The 19,957-nt window shown below is 35.8% G+C and overlaps 1 protein-coding gene and 1 long non-coding RNA gene across 2 annotated transcripts in view; both read right to left on the bottom strand.

Annotated features, from left to right (window-relative positions):
• Nucleotides 1–19,957, bottom strand: part of LOC128983577 (cadherin-86C-like) — a 297,541-nt gene that overhangs the window by 144,971 nt on the left and 132,613 nt on the right. The gene's annotated exons all lie outside the window — the stretch shown is intronic.
• On the bottom strand, nt 6,855–11,794 carry LOC128983580 (uncharacterized). The gene is made up of 3 exons (XR_008489869.1): nt 11,575–11,794; nt 8,206–8,368; nt 6,855–7,006 (listed from the first exon to the last, which is right to left on the bottom strand). It is a non-coding gene; the product is annotated as an uncharacterized LOC128983580 (long non-coding RNA).

Here is a 19,957-nt window from a genome sequence, read left to right as displayed (position 1 = left end):
TTTAAAGGAAAAAATTAATTTTACCGGTTGCGTGTCAAGCGTCATAAAAATATTGAAGAAACTTGGCTTTAAGTGGAAACGGGCACAAAATAACAGGAGAATACTAGTTGAAAAATCCGATATCAGGGAAAAAAGAATATCTTATTTACAATCAATTAAAAAGTACAGGTCTGAGAATCGCCCAATTGTGTATATGGATGAGTCATATGTTTGCACCTCTCACTTCGCAAATAAAGTATGGTCTGATGGGACATCAAACGGCGTGCATACTCCAATATCAAAAGGCGATCGGCTGATTATTGTACACGCTGGCGGAGAAAATGGTTTCGTCCCAAATGCGCTTGCAATGTGGAAGGCTGGCTTAAAATCAGGAGATTATCATGACAACATGAATACTATAAATTATATGAACTGGGTGAACAACCAGCTAATTCCTAACTTACAACCTAACACTGTTCTAGTAATTGACAATGCTAACTACCACAATAAGCAAATTGACAAAGCTCCCACGTCTAACAGCAGAAAAGATGAGATGACCAAATGGTTAACAGATAAAAATATACCTTTTGAAGAGTCAATGCTAAAGCCACAGCTGTACAAAATCATCGTCGGAAACAAGGATAGATTTGTAAGATATCAGTTGGATGAGTTATTAAAGGGAAAAGGACACACCGTTTTACGCCTACCGCCGTATCATCCAGATCTTAATCCTATCGAAATGATTTGGGCAGACGTTAAAAACTATGTTGCTACACACAACACAACATTCAAACTCCCAGACATACAAAAGCTCTGCAAAGAAAAGTTTTCCACGATTGGCCCAGACCAATGGAAACGAAAATGCGACCATATTAAGAATGCAGAAAATGAATACTCCGCCAGGGAACCAGCGATAGATGACATAACTGAATCCTTTATCATCCACGTCGGAAGCGACTATGAGAGCAGCGAAGACGCAGGACCAGACGACTCGGATGCGGAGATGTCTGGAATTGAAGAGCTGCACTAGATTTACACAACATTGGAATTTACCGTCAGGAAGGATCACGTGAAACGCCGGCGGTGAGTTGTAAATAATTTTTTCAATAATATTTCATAAGTTTATTGTTTGGTAAACAAATTTTCCATCCGATCATAAGCGTGATTGATTTTTTCAATTATGCAGAAATATATGTAAATCAAACTGGTTTTCGCTTCACGATTATGTAAAACGTGATAATACTCAAATATTGTTAAGGATAAAACTAACTACTATATATTATTATCTATCTCGTGATACATATATTTATTTTGGATATTGAAAACATTTGCATACGCTGAGTTTTAATGCAACTTTATTGGAAATAAGTATTTTCTAACAATTCAAACATTATAAATCCCGTTAAAATAATCCGATTTTAATGGGACAAAAACAGAAATTTTTCTTAAATAATTTTATAACATAAGAGCGATTTTAAAATCTAAATTTTAGCACCCTTGATATTATTGTGTTTTTAACTAGGGCGTGCACAGAAGCGTGCTAATAGGATTGTCTTAAGGGTCGGGGTGGGCAAGCTGCGATTTATGATCCCAACGAGGGATGGCGATAGGGTCTGATGTTTTCTAGACGACGAATACACATTTTGTACCTAGGAGCCAAGTGCCAACTTACAGTATTTTACCTGTAATAGCCCATACAGCTAACGGCAACTAAGAGACCTACAGTTTATAGTGGAATCCGAACCACATTTTTGCCTTGGTTTTAACGAATTGGTCTAATTATCGGGATAGTACTGCGAATAGTCGTAGTACTCACTAGTGCTGACGTTAATCCACACCAGGAAGTATTGCATCCACAGTGGATGCCTATAAATATCCACAATTCATGACCTCCGAGTAGCTGGATTACAGGACGACGCCACCGTCCCAGACTATTTCGCTCCTACCAAAAATGTCCTTTTTGAAATATTTAATTTTAGGAAGTGTCATCAAGCAGAAACAGAGTCGTTTAACTCTTTCTATTCTCGACTAAGAACTAGCTGTGAACTGTGAATTCAAAGACTTAACAACAATCCAGCTCACTCTGATATGCCTAATGTTTGTCATGGTTGTGGACTAAGACATTTTAGAAGGGATTGTCCCCATCTTCAGACTACTTGCAATATTTGTAAGAAAATTGGACATCTCTAGCACGAGTTTGTAATGGAGGGAAACCATGCCAAAAAGAATATTTTAACTAAAAACACGGATCAAAGGGACAGCGGGCTCATGAAGTTTCGTCAGAGGAAACCAATTGTGAACAAGAAGAAACGTTTCCCCCTCAAATAACGAAACAACTCAGTACGTCCAGGAAGTTAACTGCACTAAAGTACCGGAACTGTGTACAACTGTCAACATTAATACAGTAATCACAAAGTCCAAATGGAAGTTGATACTGGTGCAGGTGTTTCTATCATAGGAGGAGAACTATGGAATAAAATTTCTCATAAAAACTGTCAACTGCAACCTTCTCCCTGGAAACTCAAGGATTACAGTGGTAAACCTGTAAGTGTCAGACTAATGTTTATGTGAAATACGGTAAGTTCAAAAGGATTTCTTTCGTTAGTCATAACTGAAGGTACCGGTAATAGAAATAGTTTATTGGGGCGTAATTGGCTAAAAAGTCTTAACATTGAAGTAAACGGAGTACTTTCAATCAACTGTCACGAATCTGAAGTTCTTAGTAAAGCCCAGCTGGAAGTTCAACATCTGAAAAGTGAATTTTCTCGATGTATTTTCAAATTCTTTAGGGTGTTATAAAGGACCTCCAATCGAACTGAAAATTGACCAGAATTATAACTTAATTCACTTAAGAGTGTTCCCTTTACCTTATACATTGCAGGCCCTAGTAGAAGAAGAGCTAAATAAGTAAGTTAATCAGGGAGTGTTCCCATGTAGCACAGATGGTTGGGCCAACGTTGGTAAATTGTGGAGCCACACAGTTGGCCAACGGTAGAAATGTCACCTCTTTAAACTGTTTTCCAGCCAACCATTGTCCAACCGTTTTATTTCACACAAAATAATAAAGTTTTAGTACGAAAAGCATAATTATTAGTTGAGTAAATTGATTAAATAGTTCATAAAAACAACTTTTGAAAAAAAGCCAGAACAAAATTTTTTGGCCCAGACGGGTCTCGAACCCGGGTCCTTCGACTTATGAGACTCTTACTTTACCACTGAGCTATCTGTGATTGTTGATATAGAGAGTTTTCAAGTGGTGAAAGAGTAGCCGACAGTTGCAATGGTCGCAATACTTCAAACATTTTTGATACTACACAGTATAATATGATTCTGTTAATCTGTTAAGGCATCATAAGTAATTATTTTTTTTTTTAGTTAGAGAGGATACTGGTATTTGAATATAGATTAATTAATTACCGTTAGATTATTAATGCTATTATAATTGCCTGTTATATGATTAATTACTCTTTCCCCTTAAATTGTTGCAAATAAGTTAAAGAATATTAATTTAAAAAATATTTGCATTATTATAATTATTAAAATTCATTGTTGTAGCCCCGGAACTGTAATATATAAAATATCTGGTTTTACAATACCTTTATCAGTTCCAAAAACTTTTGGAAACTTTTGGAACTGATAAAGGTATTGTAAAACCAGATATTTTATTATAATTATGTTGTGAAAGCTAGACCCAGAGAATGAAAGTCGTGTAAACTCAACTATGGACCATCGTTGGTCCAACAAAAGTATCTTTTGTTGGTCCAACGGAGTGAAAAACGGTTGGACAACGGTTGGCTTGATGTATGATACCCAGCAATGCATATTAATGTATTTCATTAACAATGAACCAATGTTGGTCCACAGTTGTAAATATTGGTTGGCCCAACTACGAGATATACAGTTGGACAACGGTTGGTTGGTTGTGGAAGCTCCAACCAACCATCGACCAACTGTCCCACAGTTGGCCAACGTTGGCCCAACCATCTGTGCTACATGGGTTAGAACCTGTTCAGGTATCCAATTGGGCCACACCAATAATTGTTGTTTCTGTAAAAAGCAATGGTAAAATACCAATTTGCGGTGATTATAAGGCAACGTTAAACAAAGCTATCTAAGATCATCTGTACCCTATTCTATTCCACCTTACTAGCTTTTGGACAAATTAAACCAAGGGAAATATTTTGCTAAGTTATATTTAGCCCAAGCTTATCAACAGCTGGTTGTTGATGAGAAGTCGGCGCTAGCTCAGTCACTAATTACGCACAAGGGTGCCTTTAAACCAAAAAGACTACAATTCGGTATTAGCTCAGCTCCATCTATATTTCAACATTTTATTGAGAGTTTGCTTTCGGGCTTGAACAATGTACCTAATCCCTTACTTTGATGATATTTTGGTTAAAGCAGGAACGATGATACATGAATTGATTACCACATTAAGGCAAGTATTCACTCGTGTTAGTGATGCAGGAATTACACTCCAAAGCGTTAAGTGAAAGTTTTCTTGGTTATCTACATCAGTTGACTTCTTGGGATTTGTTTTGAGCTCTGACTGAATTCGTCCTCACCCGGACAAAGGCAATTCCATCCAAGATGCTCCTCATCTAACAAGGAACAACTGCAGGCATTTTTTGTGTTACTCAATTTCTATCACTGTTTCTTACCCAACAAAGCCAATGTTACAGAACCTTTACATCGCAATTGGACAAAAATGTTAAATGGCGGTGGGAGGAAAAACATAAACTTGCTTTCAATGCTTCAAAGAAGCTCCTTTCTTCCGATAGTATACTGGTTCATTACAATCCCTCCAGCCATCTTATACTAACTTGTGATGCATCTCCTTATGGTATTGGTTGTGTGCTAAGTCAGGTTCGAGGGGAAAAGGAAGTTCCAATTTTGTTCTATTCCAAGCACAGGATGTTTTAAAAATATTTTTTTTAATCTTTAAAGTATATTTTTAAAATGCATCCTATTCTACTCCCAATGTATCCTAAAAATATTTTGTATTAATATTTTATAAATGTTATTACAAAATATTATTTAAAAAAAGGATTTAAATATTTTAAATAATATAGATTTAGTATGAAAAGCATAATTATTAGTTGAGTAAATTGATTAAATAGTTCATAAAAACAAATTTTGATAAAAACACTAGAACAAAATTGTTTCTGCCCAGACAGGTCTTGAACCTGATATCTTTGTGTTATGAGCCTCTTACCTTACCTCTGAGCTATCTGCGCTTGTTGATATTGAGAGTTTTCAAGGGGCCAAAGAGTAGCTGACAGTTCCCAAGTAGCACAAATATGTATATAATACGTATAATTTACCTACCGGCATGGTATAGCTTTTGTATACAATCTGTATAGAAATGTATACAATACAGATTGTATCTGTAAATATGTCCCACCTAAATATGTATTATATGCATATTGTATAAGGATCCAACTACAGATATGATACATATTATACATCTGTATATAATCTGTAAATTTTGATAGAAATTGATGCATACCTTAAATGTATAAAATACATATTTTATACATAGATGATACATATTTGATGCCATATTAATAAAAAGTGGCTCAAAATACAATTGTCATAAAAATCAATATATAAAATTATATACATTGATTTTTACTAACAGTTTTCTTTGAAGGTTTAATGTTATGGGAGGTGAACTATGTGTCATGAGGGTTGGTGTGTTGTATGATAGTAAAACAATATTTTAAGTCTTCATTAGGAATATGTGTTTTGTGATTTGTCAGGTAGCCTAAATACCTAATTGATCTAGTTTAGGGACAACCTACTGCTGTTCAGTAGTTTCATCTGAAGCAGGCCCGTAGGACCTCGGGTACAGATCACATCAAGCTCCTAAGGTGAACCAGAGGGGCCCTAGTGAAAGTCTAGAAGGGGAAAGAGCACCTATTACAGTTACTACATCATTACAATACAGTATGCAAAAAATGTAATGTTATATTGTTGGTGTAGGCTAGCTATCAGCATTTATTTTCATATCATAATCAAACCAAAGAATGAGAGAATTATGCAATTTTTGTAGACTTCCTTAAAAATGGTAGCAGCCACAAAAAAACAAATGATTTTACCTTTAAAGAATATGTGTTTTAATGAAGTAGGGAAGATAAAGAATATGGCAACTACCTTAACAAATATTAGACCAAGACAGCTTCAATTTTTTTTTAATTATCGTACATTGAAGATTATTTGAGAAAAACTTATTAAATTACCTTGATGAGAATAGGTACCACTTAACAAGCATTTTGGATAGTGCATTTATTTGCATAAAAAAGTAAATAATATGTTAATTATTATATTAGTGTTTATATTACCAAGCATTATTCAGCTGATAATAATTAATAGTAATAACTAGCTTGAATGTTAAGAAGATTAAGTTGAAATAGTTTAGAAAAATAACCTATTATTAATAATAATACAGTATGATTATAACAACTGAAAGTGTAAAAAAAAATACTAACTCACTTCTCACAACTGATGAATAATTTCTAGTTTTTTTAACTGAATCTTATTCTTACATGAAAATGTTGTTTTTTTAGTTTTCCATTTTCCCTGTTGTTTATTTAATGTGAGAAAACAAGAAGGCTAGGCTCAACAAATAATAATAGATTTTGTAGTAACTTTTTAGACCTATTCTAAATTGTGCACAAAAAATACTTGCACAGTAAAAAAAAACAAAAAATAAATGCACAAAAATAAAAAAATTAGTAAAAATATTTGTTCAGATGTAATCACAAGTACCCTAATACATTCAAGTATAAAAGTTGTTTTTATAAAATTGTTTCTATTGTTTATTAACACACTTTTTAAAGGAACATATAAATGAAACAATGAAGAAATGTCAAGAAAAAACTATTTAATTAATCATCTGCGGTAGGCCTAAATTTTTATTTTTGACATAGGCTAAATCCTTGTTCCTGCTTGGCGTAACCATTCGCTGGTTTTTTCTCAAATGTTGTGAGATCGAATGAGGACGGGTGTTGTTGACGAACTACACCTGAAACAAAATTCACACTTGTGTCAATGTCTGTATTCCTGTGTATAAGGTAATATTAGGGTACGCACAAGATTCACGCTTAGAGCAACATATCTTTTGGTAATCAATCCTTTGTTTTCTTGATGGCAAAACTTAGATTAATTCATTTTTAATGTTTTCATTTTTAACATTTTTTTAACACGTTTAGTGCTGACTACATCAATTGATGTAGTCGCGACATGAGCGGCCTACATCAATTGATGTAGTTGCGCAACCCCCTCTACATTAGTTCAGTATGCGCTCAGCCATTGCCGGGGAACGTTAAAATCGTTGCTAGCCCGTAGCTTAGAATGTAAGCTTCATTTTGGTGTAGGTTGGTACTAAAATTTCCCGTAAAATCCCGTCTGACAATGCTTTTGTACCGGTTTTGGGGATTTTCTCTCTTCAAGCCATATTACAAAGCCACTGACTACTGATCCAGGCAGTGCTGCTACCTTTGGGTGTTTTAGGGAACTACGTTCAATCTCGGGGTAACGTAGTACAATCGCCCATGCTCTTTTGTTTTTCGTCAGATTGAAATATTTGAATGCCAATTGCGTTTGCTGTTGGTACGGCACCGCGCCAGGGCATTGCCGCCATTGGCGAGCGCCTGTTGGAATGCCTGCCGCACTGAACGTGTTAAGCAAAATCGTTTTTTTTTTTTTAGCTAAACTAACAAGTTGCAATCAAGAAATCAAAGTATTGAAGAGGTTTAAAGAGTACAGTGCAGAAAAAAAGGATAGGTACGGTACATTCTACAGACAAAAAATGTGTGTAACATCATAAATTAATATCATATAGCCTATGATAATTAATTATAAGATGATAAATTAATATAATTAAAATCCATTGATCTAGCCCCTGAACCTTTTTATTGACTAATAATTGTTACGTAACTTTACGCCATACTGCTAAAAATGTATGTAAAGAATAACAAGATGTTTCGCCAGAATGACATTTTCAAGCGTGGGGGTATGAAGTAAATGTAGGCTACTGTATGACGTATATGTACATACCAATAGTTAAATCATAAAACCTATGATGGTAAAAACAGGGTTAAAAAATAAATTACTTACTTTGGTTGAGTTGACTTTATAGAAAAATAAATAAATGTCAAATATAGGCCTATCATTGAAAGAATAAATAAAAGTAACATTATAAACCAAATGTTAAAAACTTACGGCAAATCAACTGCACCAATGCAGAGTTCTGCAGACTCCACTTCTTTCCTCCTCTTCCTTCCCAACTAAATTCTCTCGCAAGCTCATTTTTGAATAGTCTTACAAGGATCCGTCTTGTTGAGTCCTCAACACTGGCCCCGCCAACCGTGCGAAGATAACTGACCTGAAACACATTATAAAAATGCTTAACTCTTCAACCTCTATTACTATTATATTAGTTTAACAAGTCTGGTGTCTTATAAAAAGCTTTTTTGTTTAAAAGTACGGTATGTTATTATTTTCAACAAGGATGGCAGAAAAGTTTAAGTTTACAAATCTGTTTGTAAGAAGCTTTGATTATAGGACCTTCATTTATAATAAACTAGTGTAGGCCTAGCCTACATGTTGCTCATAATCGGGCAAATGCAAAGAAGTAAAGTAGTGTATTTGGGCCCAGCATTTAGAAAAAGAAACGTTCGAGATTCCATACATTATTTAGCACAACAAAATCAACAGTGGCGTAACAAATCTTTACGGGCCCCCCTGTAAACTTATTTTTTGGGCCCCCCTCTTATGAGTTAATTTAAGACCACCGATTCAACATAGTGAATCGCCCTCCCCCTCCCCCCAGAGCTATTTTAAGACCACCGATACAATGATCAAACAGATTAATCATAAAAAGAGTGGTACCCTAAACAAATTAGTGGGTCTCTCTGCCCACCGCCCCCCCCCCCCCCCAGCTCCCGGGCACCCCGCATTGCGGGCCCTTCTGTTACGCCACTGAAAATCAACGGGCAAATTATATTTTATACAAAGTTGACTGTGAGTTCAATTCTTAAGTTTTTCCCTTAGCAGGTTCAGTCCCAGCCGTCACACTCCTCTGTATTTTTAGGTTCAGTTATATCTACACTCGGGGGTAAGTTCAGGCCCGCGGTCAGTTATGTGATACGCTATGGGCCCAAGTCATAGTTGCGCCCCCCCCCACCCTGCCGACATTGATTTGAATTATAAAATGAATATAGACATTTTATGAGTTGCTTGCGCATCTGCAATATAGGCCTAACAAATATAAGAAGACTCATTGTGTTTACTTTTGATTGTTAATTGAATTACCCGCTTAGTAACTAAAAACGTAAACCATCAATTAAAGTTTAACTGTTACTTACATACCGTACACACTTATATTTCCAATGGTGCGTTCTTAAAAGTAAAATTGGTTTAGTTGTAAAAAAGTGTGAATTAAAACATAGTTTTAATTTATATAAGTTATAATTGCAAACATTTAAAACTCCAAAAAGTCAATACCGTAAAATGGCTGGTTTTTTCTACATTTTTTTTTTGGCCAACTCGTCAATAACTTAACATCATCAAAGTTCATTTTCAGATTTACTTACATCACTTTCTGTACACATCATCATTTAGGCCTAAATGATTTTAATGACCGTAAAAACTAGGCTACTTATTTTAGGAACTTTTTGTAACACTTTTACCTTACGAATCTTTTATGTCGCCCTCTTTCTAAAATCACTGCCACTTGGTTTTTTGCTCATTTCACAGAAAAAGGGTGTGATATTACAACGTAAAATAACATCCTTCAAACTTAAATAAAATCATAAGCAAAAACACGGCCAGTATCTTTACTTGCTAACAAATTGATACTGTAATAAGTTTCTCGCCATTTGAAAAAAGCAACTGAGATTGAGTATAATGAAAAAAGGACATAACAAATTAATAGCCTACAAATAAAGACAGACGATTAAGTATAGTTAATGATAGGCCTAATATACAAACAGTGGCAGTGATGAGTCATGAGTGGAAGACGAAGTGAGGAGGTTTCAGATATTTTCCAATTAGTGTCTGTTACTAGCGCACCCAACAAAACAAAAAAAACTCTTGCGCCCCTGGACCAGGGCCCATTTTTAACCGCGGTACTGGGTAAGTTAAAACTTTCATCCCTAGATCTTAGAAAGACAGCTGTGATGTCATAGGCATATTTGATATACATTTTGATAGCGTTGTTACCCTTCAATGTGCCATCTATAAATAAATCGTACCCTAGGCTATTATGTGCCAAGCCTTGATAAAAATTACTAAACGTAGGTAGCTGCGATGTTGTTTCATAAGTTAGACCTAAGTTAATCGTAAACAAAAAAAAAAACATACCGGTAGCTAAACCTAACCTAGCCATAACCTACTGATCGCAAACGCGGCACCTTAAGTTATTTGTTTGACATTTCCTTTCGATAGTTTGGAAGGACGTAGGCCTAATTATAAAGCTGCAGCCTTCTGGGGTTACAGTTCCGCAGACAGGCCCGCCGAGAGGGGGGGGCCAGCGGGGGCATTGCCCAGGGGCCCGGGCCTACAAGGGGCCCGGGCCCGGGCCGGGCCTGGTCTAAAATGTAGTTGGGATGTAGGATGGGGGAGTGGAGTGGGCCCGCGGCAACGATTGCCCAGGGGCCCGAGATTTCTCTCTGCGGGCCTGTCCGCAGAGAACCTGCGATCTTATTAAGTTATCAGATCAATAACAATTTATCAATATTTTTATAAATATTAACATAGGCCTAGGCCTAAGTTTAGGCCTAGTTAACTTTAATATTGCATTGACTTTAATTTTCCCAGTTAGCTTATACATTAAGTTATAGGCCTAAGAGGCTAACTTTATGTTTTCTTTTGTTGCTTTTTCATTAAATAGGTTAGGCTATATTTGGCTAGTAAGTTACCGTCTCAGGCTATATTTTGTTTGTGGTTAAATATGCTTATAGGCTAGTTAATATCGATAGAAACGTAGGCAAAACAAATCATAGGTCAATTTGATATTTACATTGGGAAGAAGAATAAACATTTAATTTAACTTACCAAAGATATTTATCATTAAGTCATACATCTGTTCACAGATCACAGGTTCTCTTCGGAACTGTAAGTTAAGTTACCCCCTTCTGGTCTTAAAATATTCATCTGCCTACAAGACTAGGCCTGAATTTTAACATAACCTTACCAATTAACATCATTTTTAGTCTTAACTGTAAGTTAGGCCTAGGCTAACTTATGACAGGTTCTAAGTAACTTAGGCATAAGTTTAGCTACGGTATTTGTTAAGTAGACCTAGGCCTAGCTTGTCTCCAAGCTAAATTAGTTCAGACCAAGGACATATTGCAATGAATTAGGTCTAGGTTATCTCCTGAAGTTGGCTTCCTTAGTTTTGTAAACTACAGCCTAATTTTTCCCTAAAGAGCCTCCATCCGTAGAGTTTTTAAGGGGTTAGGAAGGCTATTGTAACCTATTTCCACTTATAAAGTATTTAAATTAGATTACCACCATTCGAGTTATTAACAAAACATATGCTAAATCTCTTAATAACTTACAATAACGATAATAATTTGTGTAACTTACCTTAACTCAAGTTGGTCGAATCGCCACTGAAGTTAAAAAGTCGAAGATGTAACGCAAATCTTAAAGAATATAAAGTAAAAAGTAACTAATAGACCTATTTAATAAGTAAATAATAACAAAACAACGAATTCTTCACGTGTAACACTGAAAATCAGAAGTAGATGCTCTACTCTAGTCTAAACACAGCCACAAGGACAACGTTTGTTGTGAGTTGTGAGACAAAGACATTAGACAAACAATATGGCGGTGGCGGATCGGATCGGATGCTGACCCCCGCTGTTTTGCTCCCATAATGCATCAGCGAACATCGTCGAACCTAAGAAAACGCAGAGACTCGGGTATCTCGCGCGGCAGAATATTTTGTTCATCATCTATGAATATTATAGTATAGTATGTGTTACAAATACATTTTACACAGGATGTTGAAAAAATGCAGGGAAATAAATACAACACTACAATTTTTTTCGTATTTTTCTATTGATATAAAATACATATATTATCTGTATCATCAATACCTTTACTTATTTTACTGCATTCTCGAAAGTTAATTTATGCCCTCAAAACAACATTTAGGTGAAAATTTACACTTTGTTTCTTCATTTTACAGTATTTTATGCTAAATTTATTTTGGATGAAACCGTATTTTCATATTGGTATATAATATGTATATTATCTGTATCATTAATACATATACGTTGGTTATACCTTAATCCCGAATATTTACGTATTATATACATTGCTTGCTACATGGGTTGCAATAGACGCAATACTTAAAATATTTTTGATACTACAGTTAATCTGTTAATCTGTTTAGGCATCAAGTAGTTGAATTGTTTTTCTGGGAGTTGGATAGGATTCTGTTATTTGAATATAGATTATTTAATTACCGGTACCATTAGAATAGTATTGTTATTATAATTGATTCTTATAAGATTAATTAATCTTTCCCCTTAAATTGTTCAACTATTAAAAATTAGCTCAATTAAAAAAAGTTGCATTATTATAATTGTAATATTTTATTTTAAGCAGGTGTTCCTCACTGTATCTAGTATCACAACTATCACAACATCATCTGACTACATTTATTATAGATCCAATTTATTATAGATGCAATTTACTATAGATCCCAACCGTCCCGACCATTTCCCAACGTTGGGCCAACAATAACAATGTGTGCTACTAGGGTGGACATTCGGTATGTAAAAGTTGAGATAGTCTAAACATTTTGTTTAACTGTTTGGGAAAAAAGGAATTATTTTTGGAGTGATTTTAAGATATCTTTAATATACGGTACATGTGATTTTTAGTATAGGCTACTTGAATTATTTTTAAAAGTTTTTTTGTCATGGCCCTAAAACAATTCTTTAAGGAAAAAGAGATTTGTTGTCAAAATATATTTTTTAAATGTGTGGGAAATATATTTTACCCAGCTTGGTTGAAACAAATTACCAAAATATATTTTTAAAACTTTAAACAGGCTATTTATAAAATATTTCTATAATATTCTTCAAAAATATTCTAAAAATTTTTATTTTTTAGGTAAATAAAATATTTAAAAAATATCTTTTACTAAATTATTTTGTCTTAATATATTACAAATATTTTGTAAATATATTCAACCAAAAAATAAAAACATTTACAAAGTATATTTTTAAGACCATTAAACAAATCATTTTAAAATATTTTAAAACTATTATGTTAACATATTATTCAAAAATTAAAAAAATATATTTGAAAAATAATATTAAAATATATCAAATATTTTAAGGATGGATATATATCTTAAAAATATTTATAAAATATCCTTGTGCTGTCTGGGAGGACAATGAGTCAGTCAGAACGAAGATATGCTCAAGTAGATAGGGAAGCACTTTCCATCATTGGAGGGGTTAAAAAATTTCACAATTACTTATATGGGGGGCATTTTAAAAATTAGAACAGATCATAAGCCACTTCTGGGTCTTTTCACTGTGGATAAACAAACACCAAACACACTGTCACCTCGAATGATTCGCTGGAGTATCCTTTATGGATATGACTTTGATCTTGTATACAAACCGGGGATTTCTATTCCGAATGCTGATGGTTTGAGTCCTCTTCCATGTTCTTCCAATGCTGTTGATCAAGAGATAAATGAAGTCTTAAATTATGTGTTATACATTGAATCCGATGAGGTTAAACCGCAATTACCACTACCTAATATAATAGCAAAAGAAACAGAAAAGGATTCACTTCTATCAAAAGTAATCTCATGGACTCAACGTGGTTGGCCAACTCATAACTCAGATCTTAACCTTACGCCTTTCATTTCTCGTCAAAACTCAATTTCTCAATACAATGTTTATTTTGGGGAACTAGTGTGATCATTCCATCCACTTTTAGGCAACAAGCTACGAAGCTTCTACACATGGGACACGAGGGCAATGTTCGAACAAAGGCTTTGACCCGAAGCTATTTCTGGTGGCCAAAACTTGATCAAGACATAGAAAACATGGTGAATTCTTGTCAAGAATGACAACAAAGTCGTCACAACCCTCCAAGAGCAACAATTCTTCCCTGGGAGAAAGCGAAACAACCCTGGTCTCGTCTCCACATAAATTTCGCTGGGCCTTTCCAAAACAAGTTGTTTTTGATTGTTGTTGACTCTTTCAGTAAATGGTTAGAAGTAGTTTTGGTGCCTTCTACAGATTCAAGATCGACTATAAAGGTTCTCAGAAGCCTTTTTGCAACACATGGTGTTCCAGACACAATAGTATCTGATACGGGTTGGCTTTCACTTCCCAAGAATTTCGATCGTTTAATGAAAGCAATGGCATCCGCCACGTCGTGGTTGCACCATACCATCCATTATCGAATGGTCAGGCAGAAAGGGTGGTCCAAATGACAAAAAATTCTCAATTCTCTGAAACGAATACTTCAAGGAGATTGGCAAAAGAGATTGGCTCAGTTCCTAATATCATCTCATGTAACGCCAAATTGTTCAACTAATATGTCACCGAGTGAACTGCTTTTCGGAAGACGTATTAGAACCATCTTAGACAGAGTTCACCCTCATTATTCTTCAAATGACAAAGAAGACAAAATCTTGCATAAAGCGCTTCACGATTACCAACTGTCACCTCAGAGGAAATTTAAAGAAAATAATTCCGTGTATTTGCAAGAAACTATAATCAGCGAGGACCAAAGTGGATTCCGGCTAAAGTCACTAGAATTACCATTTGAGAACAAAAGAAGGCATTGAAATACGACGTCATATTGACCAATTGAGACCTGGCTCAGAAATATCAAAAGCCCAGAAATATCAGAATCATATTCAGATGAGAACACCGAAAGCACATCATATCACTCCAGTACAACCACCATCAATGATCCGCAATCCTATTATGATTAGAACACCAGACGTACAACCAGTGCGACATTCAGCAATGCCACAATCTCGCAATTCCTTTAGAAGGATCAGTTAACCCTCATCAAGAAGATGCTGGTTTCAACGTTTCTGGTTTAGCTGGTCCCAACAATTCTGGTTTGATTCAAGACTCCACTAGCATGAGCACGAGTCCACAACCTGTACGGACATGTGTCTTTTAGATCCCTCCCAAAACACTTCAATGAGCATGAGTCCTCGACCTGTTCGGATCCGTTGACCACCGGCATATCTCAAGGACTACCTGACGGGGGAAGGACTGTTATGTATCAAGAAATAAGTCCATATCTTTTATTTATATCATCTGTTGGATGACTGTTTATATTATTATGTTTTGTTTACTTTTTAGTTTAGTCTGATTTGTGAGTTCAATAAATCTGGTTTTGTTAATTATGTTTCTGTACTATTTTACTAAGAATTAAGTGGATGCACTGTTTTATGTCATATCTCAAACTCAACTCTTTATTTACCTTTTTCAAACATAGAATAACAAATAAACATATAATTATAATTAATAGAAAATAACAGGTGTCATGAAATAAACTGTTCTCACAACATCCTCCCTTTTAAGTTTGAAAGTTCTTCAACCAGCTTGGTTTGTGTATATTTCTTTTTGGACGGTTGTATGGTTCTGTTTGATATGAGACACCATTTTCCTCCCTTAAATAAGGGGCAAGTTTGAGATGGAATCGATTTCTTCTCACAGTCCTCTTATTGGTTTCAACAATATATGAACGAGGGCTGTCCAGGATTTTCACAATTTTGCCATGTCTTCTAAGGTCCACAATCCAAACTGGGTCTCCTATATGAAGAGGATTGAGAGTTTGCACTTTGTGTCTTCTATCATAGTTGTATTTATACTTCTCACGATATTTTTCTTCTCCCTCTTTAAGATCCTTTAGATCTGGTTTTCCACAAAGAAAATGTCCTGTCTAAGGCAATGTGCTCCGTAATCGCCTGTTCATGAGAAGCTGAGAGGGACTGCACCCATTCCAGAGGGGTGTCGTTAGATAGGCTAGAAGCACTAAATAAGGGTCTTCCAAATTTTTCTTTAGAATCATTTTGGCGATTTTCACAGCTGCTTCAGCCTCACCATTGCTTTGGGAAAATTTTGGGCTACTTGTTATATGCTTAAAGCCATACAATTTGGAAATTGCGTCTTGAAATCTGAATTTTCAAGGACTTGAAATTGAGACCCACATTTAGACCTAACTTCTTCTGGAATGCCGTGTTGACAGAAAAAGGCTATGCATCTCATTATCACTTCTTGTGATGTTAATGACTGTAATTCTGCTATCTCAAAATATCTGGAGTAATAATTTGTCACAGTCAAAAACCAAACCTCTTAAAGTTTGAACAAATCCATTGCAAGTGTTTTCCATGGTCTGTCAGGGAATGGTGTGGGAAGCAATGGTTCATGGCTGTTTCTAGAATGTTTAATACAAGTAGGGCATGATTTCACCATACTTTCAATGGCTGAAGAGATTCCTGGCCACAAGACTGACTCTTTTGCACGTAAACGGCCCTTGGCAATTCCAAAATGATCTTCATGTACTCTTTGAAGTGCCCAAGACTGAAGAGCTGGTGGAATTACAAGTCTTGAACCTCGTAGTATCATCTCATTATCAAGACTTAGCTCATCCTTAACTGAATTATATGGTTTTAGGTCATCTCGTAATGATGCCTTAGAAGGCCAACCTTGGATGATTTTTTTTTTTCACTTCACATAAAGTTGGATCTTTATTTTGTTCCTCCAATACCTTAGCAACTATGCAGTCGTTTATATCGATGGACGACAAAACCATTTGAACAAACGCTTGGGTTTCTTCTTCTAACTCACGGTCATCAGTGCCTGAAAATGGGAGAGGTGCTCTTGAAAGAGCATCAGGAACTAGAAGCTGCTTTCCAGGAATATAAGTCATTGAAAAATTATATCTCATGAGACGCGACCGAATTCTTTGAATTCTTGGAGACAATTCATCAAGATGTTTGGATTTCAAAATTTGAAGTAGTGGTTCGTGATCTGTTTGTATTGTTATTCTCTTGCCAATAATAAGTTCTTGAAACTTTTCACATACCCAAGCAACAGCTGTAGCCTCCCTCTCGATGTTTGCATAGTTTTTTCAGAAGGAAGAAGGCTTCAGGATGCAAATGATACTGGTCGTATAGAACCATCATCATGATCTTGGGAAAGAGTTGATCCTAGCCCTTGAAGCGAGGCATCACAAGAGATAATTATTTCCCGATTTACATCGTAAATGGCTAGGCAAGGAGAGTTAGTCAAAATGAGTTTTATTTCATCAAATGCCTTTGTTTTATGTCATAGCTCAAACTCAACTCTTTATTTACCTTTTTTTCAAACATAGAATAACAAATAAACATATCCTATACTCTAATACGAGCAATGTTTGCTTGTATGTATGTATGCTTGCTTGCTTGCACCAAGATCTCGAAAACGGCTCCGACGATTTTCTTCAAATGTTGTAAATAGATTATTTTTGACCTAAAAACGAGTTTACTACAGTTACAACTGCCAACAAAAATCTAATTACGTAGAAAAATGAAACTGAAAGTCACATTTTTTTAACATTAGTCTTATGGGTTGCTAAGTAACCATGTTGGAAGAATTAAATAACAAGGAAAAAGTAAACAAAAGACTTGAAGTTGTAGCATGTGTTCATAATAAGCCAACTACCCACAGTATACTAGCAAATTACAAATACAGTACAAAAGGGAAAGCATCACTTGTTACTATTGAGCAAAGATTATACTGAAGATTGCTCAATACATTGAAGGCCTAGAAAAGGCAAGCAGTACGAAGTGCGGGATCTGTTTATGACAATTAGATTAAGGTTATCTGCAATCCTAAAATGCTATAGGAAGGGAAGGAAATAGGTTTGCGACGTAGGAAGTGGTGAAGGAAGTAGTAAAGGAAAGTTGTCCGGAGTGTTGGATCTGTTTATGACAATTATATTAAGGTATTTGCAATCATAAAATGCTAAGGGAAGGGAGGGGAACAGGTCCGTGACGTAGGAAGTGATGAAGGAAGTAGAAAAGGCGAGCAGTCCAGAGTGTGGGAACTATTTATGATAATTAGATTAAGGTATTTGCAATCATAAAATGCTATGGGAAGGGAGGGAAACAGGTCCGTGACTTAGGAAGTGATGATGGAAGTAGTAAAGGCAAGCTGTCCGGAGATTGGGAACTGTTTTTTACGATAAGATTTAGACAATCCTTAAATTCTATGGGAAGGGAGGGAAACAGGTCCGCGACGTAGGAAGTGGTGAAGGAAGTAGTCAAGGCGAGTAGTCCGGAGTGTTGGAACTGTTTGTGACTGTTAGATAAGGGTATTGGCAATCCTAAAATGCTATGGGAAGGGAGGGAAACAGGTCCGTGACGTTGGAAGTGGTGAAGGAAGTAGTCAAGGCGAGCTGTCTGGAATGTGGGAACTGCTTATAACGATTGAATTAAGGTATTTGCAATCCTAAAATGCTATGGGAATGGAAGAAAACATGTCCGCGAAGTAGGAAGTGGTGAAGGAAGTAGTCAAGCCGAGCAGTCCGGAGTGTGGGAACTGTTTATGACGATTAGATGAGGGTATCTGCAAACCTAAAATGCTATGGGAAGGGAGGGAAACAGGTCCGTGACGTAGGAAGTGATGATGGAAGTAGTAAAAGCAAGCTGTCTGGAGTGTGGGAACTGTTTTTTTACGATAAGATTAGGGTATCTGCAATCCTTAAATTCTATGGGAAGGGAGGGAAACAGGTCCATGACGTAGGAAGTGCTGAAGGAAGTAGTCAAGGTGAGCTGTCCGGAGTGTGGGAACTGTTTATGACGATTAGATTAAGGTATTTCAAATCCTAAAATGCCATGGAGAGGGAAGAAAACAGGTCCGCGACGTAGGAAGTGGTGAAGGAAGTAGTCACGGCAAGCTATCCGGAGTGTGGGAACTGTTTATGACGATTAGATTTAGGTATTTCAAATCCTAAAATGCTATGGGAAGGGAGGGAAACAGGTCTGTGACGTAGGAAGTGGTGAAGGAAGTAGTCAAGTCGAGCTGTCCGGAGTGGGGAACTGTTTATGACCTGATATAACTGATTAGATTAAGGTATCTGCAATCTTTATAAATGCAATGGGAATGGAGGAAAACAGCTCCGCTTCGTAGGAAGTGGTGAAGGAAGTAGTAAGGCTAGCAGTGCAGAGTGTGGGAACTGTCTGTGGCAATTACCGTACATTAATGTATCTGCAATCCTAACATGCAATGGGAAGAGAGAAAAACAGGTCCACGGTAGGGAGTGCTGAAGGAATAAGTAAAGACAAGCAGTGTGGAGTTTGGGAATGGATTATGTATCTGCAATACTAAGACTGCTTTCAGAGTAAACTAATGATTTCCCCGAGCAAAGCTCGGTCCCCAGGTACTGATTATAATTAATAGAAAATGACAGGTGCTATGAAATGAACTGTTCTCACAACAGTTTCAATTTACTAAATTGACATTGTTTTAAATGCTTAGCAGCCCTAGTAAAAAAATTTAAATATTTTATTGTCATGTCTAATTTACAGATTAACTGTTTTCAGTCAGAGATCAAGTTGTGACAGATCAATGATTTTTTAAACAGGCCTTGTGTACTCTGGACGGCTGGTTCTGATTGATCTGTGGGCAGAGCCCTGCTCTGACTGCATTTTTCAACAATTTCCCTTTAGTTTGCTCCATCGATGAATAAAGAACTGATATATTTAATTTAAAGTTTATTGACATCCTGTATTTGACCATTGATCGAACTAAACATACCATCCCCATGTTTAAGTTCTCTCCAGTTTTTTTAAAACAAAATGAATGTAGTAAAAATGAGCTACTAGCAGATTGCTCTGAAAGTAAATGACCATTTTCTGTTGAATATTCTAACTTTTATCAAAGTCAAATTCATACTTGGGAATAACGAATAGAAATTCTATCGA

This window comes from Macrosteles quadrilineatus, unplaced genomic scaffold, assembly GCF_028750875.1.
Source record: "Macrosteles quadrilineatus isolate MER2022 unplaced genomic scaffold, UCM_ALF_1.0 Scaffold_1__1_contigs__length_201487025, whole genome shotgun sequence".
Lineage (NCBI taxonomy): Eukaryota > Metazoa > Arthropoda > Insecta > Hemiptera > Cicadellidae > Macrosteles > Macrosteles quadrilineatus.
This window is presented reverse-complemented; position numbering and strand designations above follow the sequence as displayed.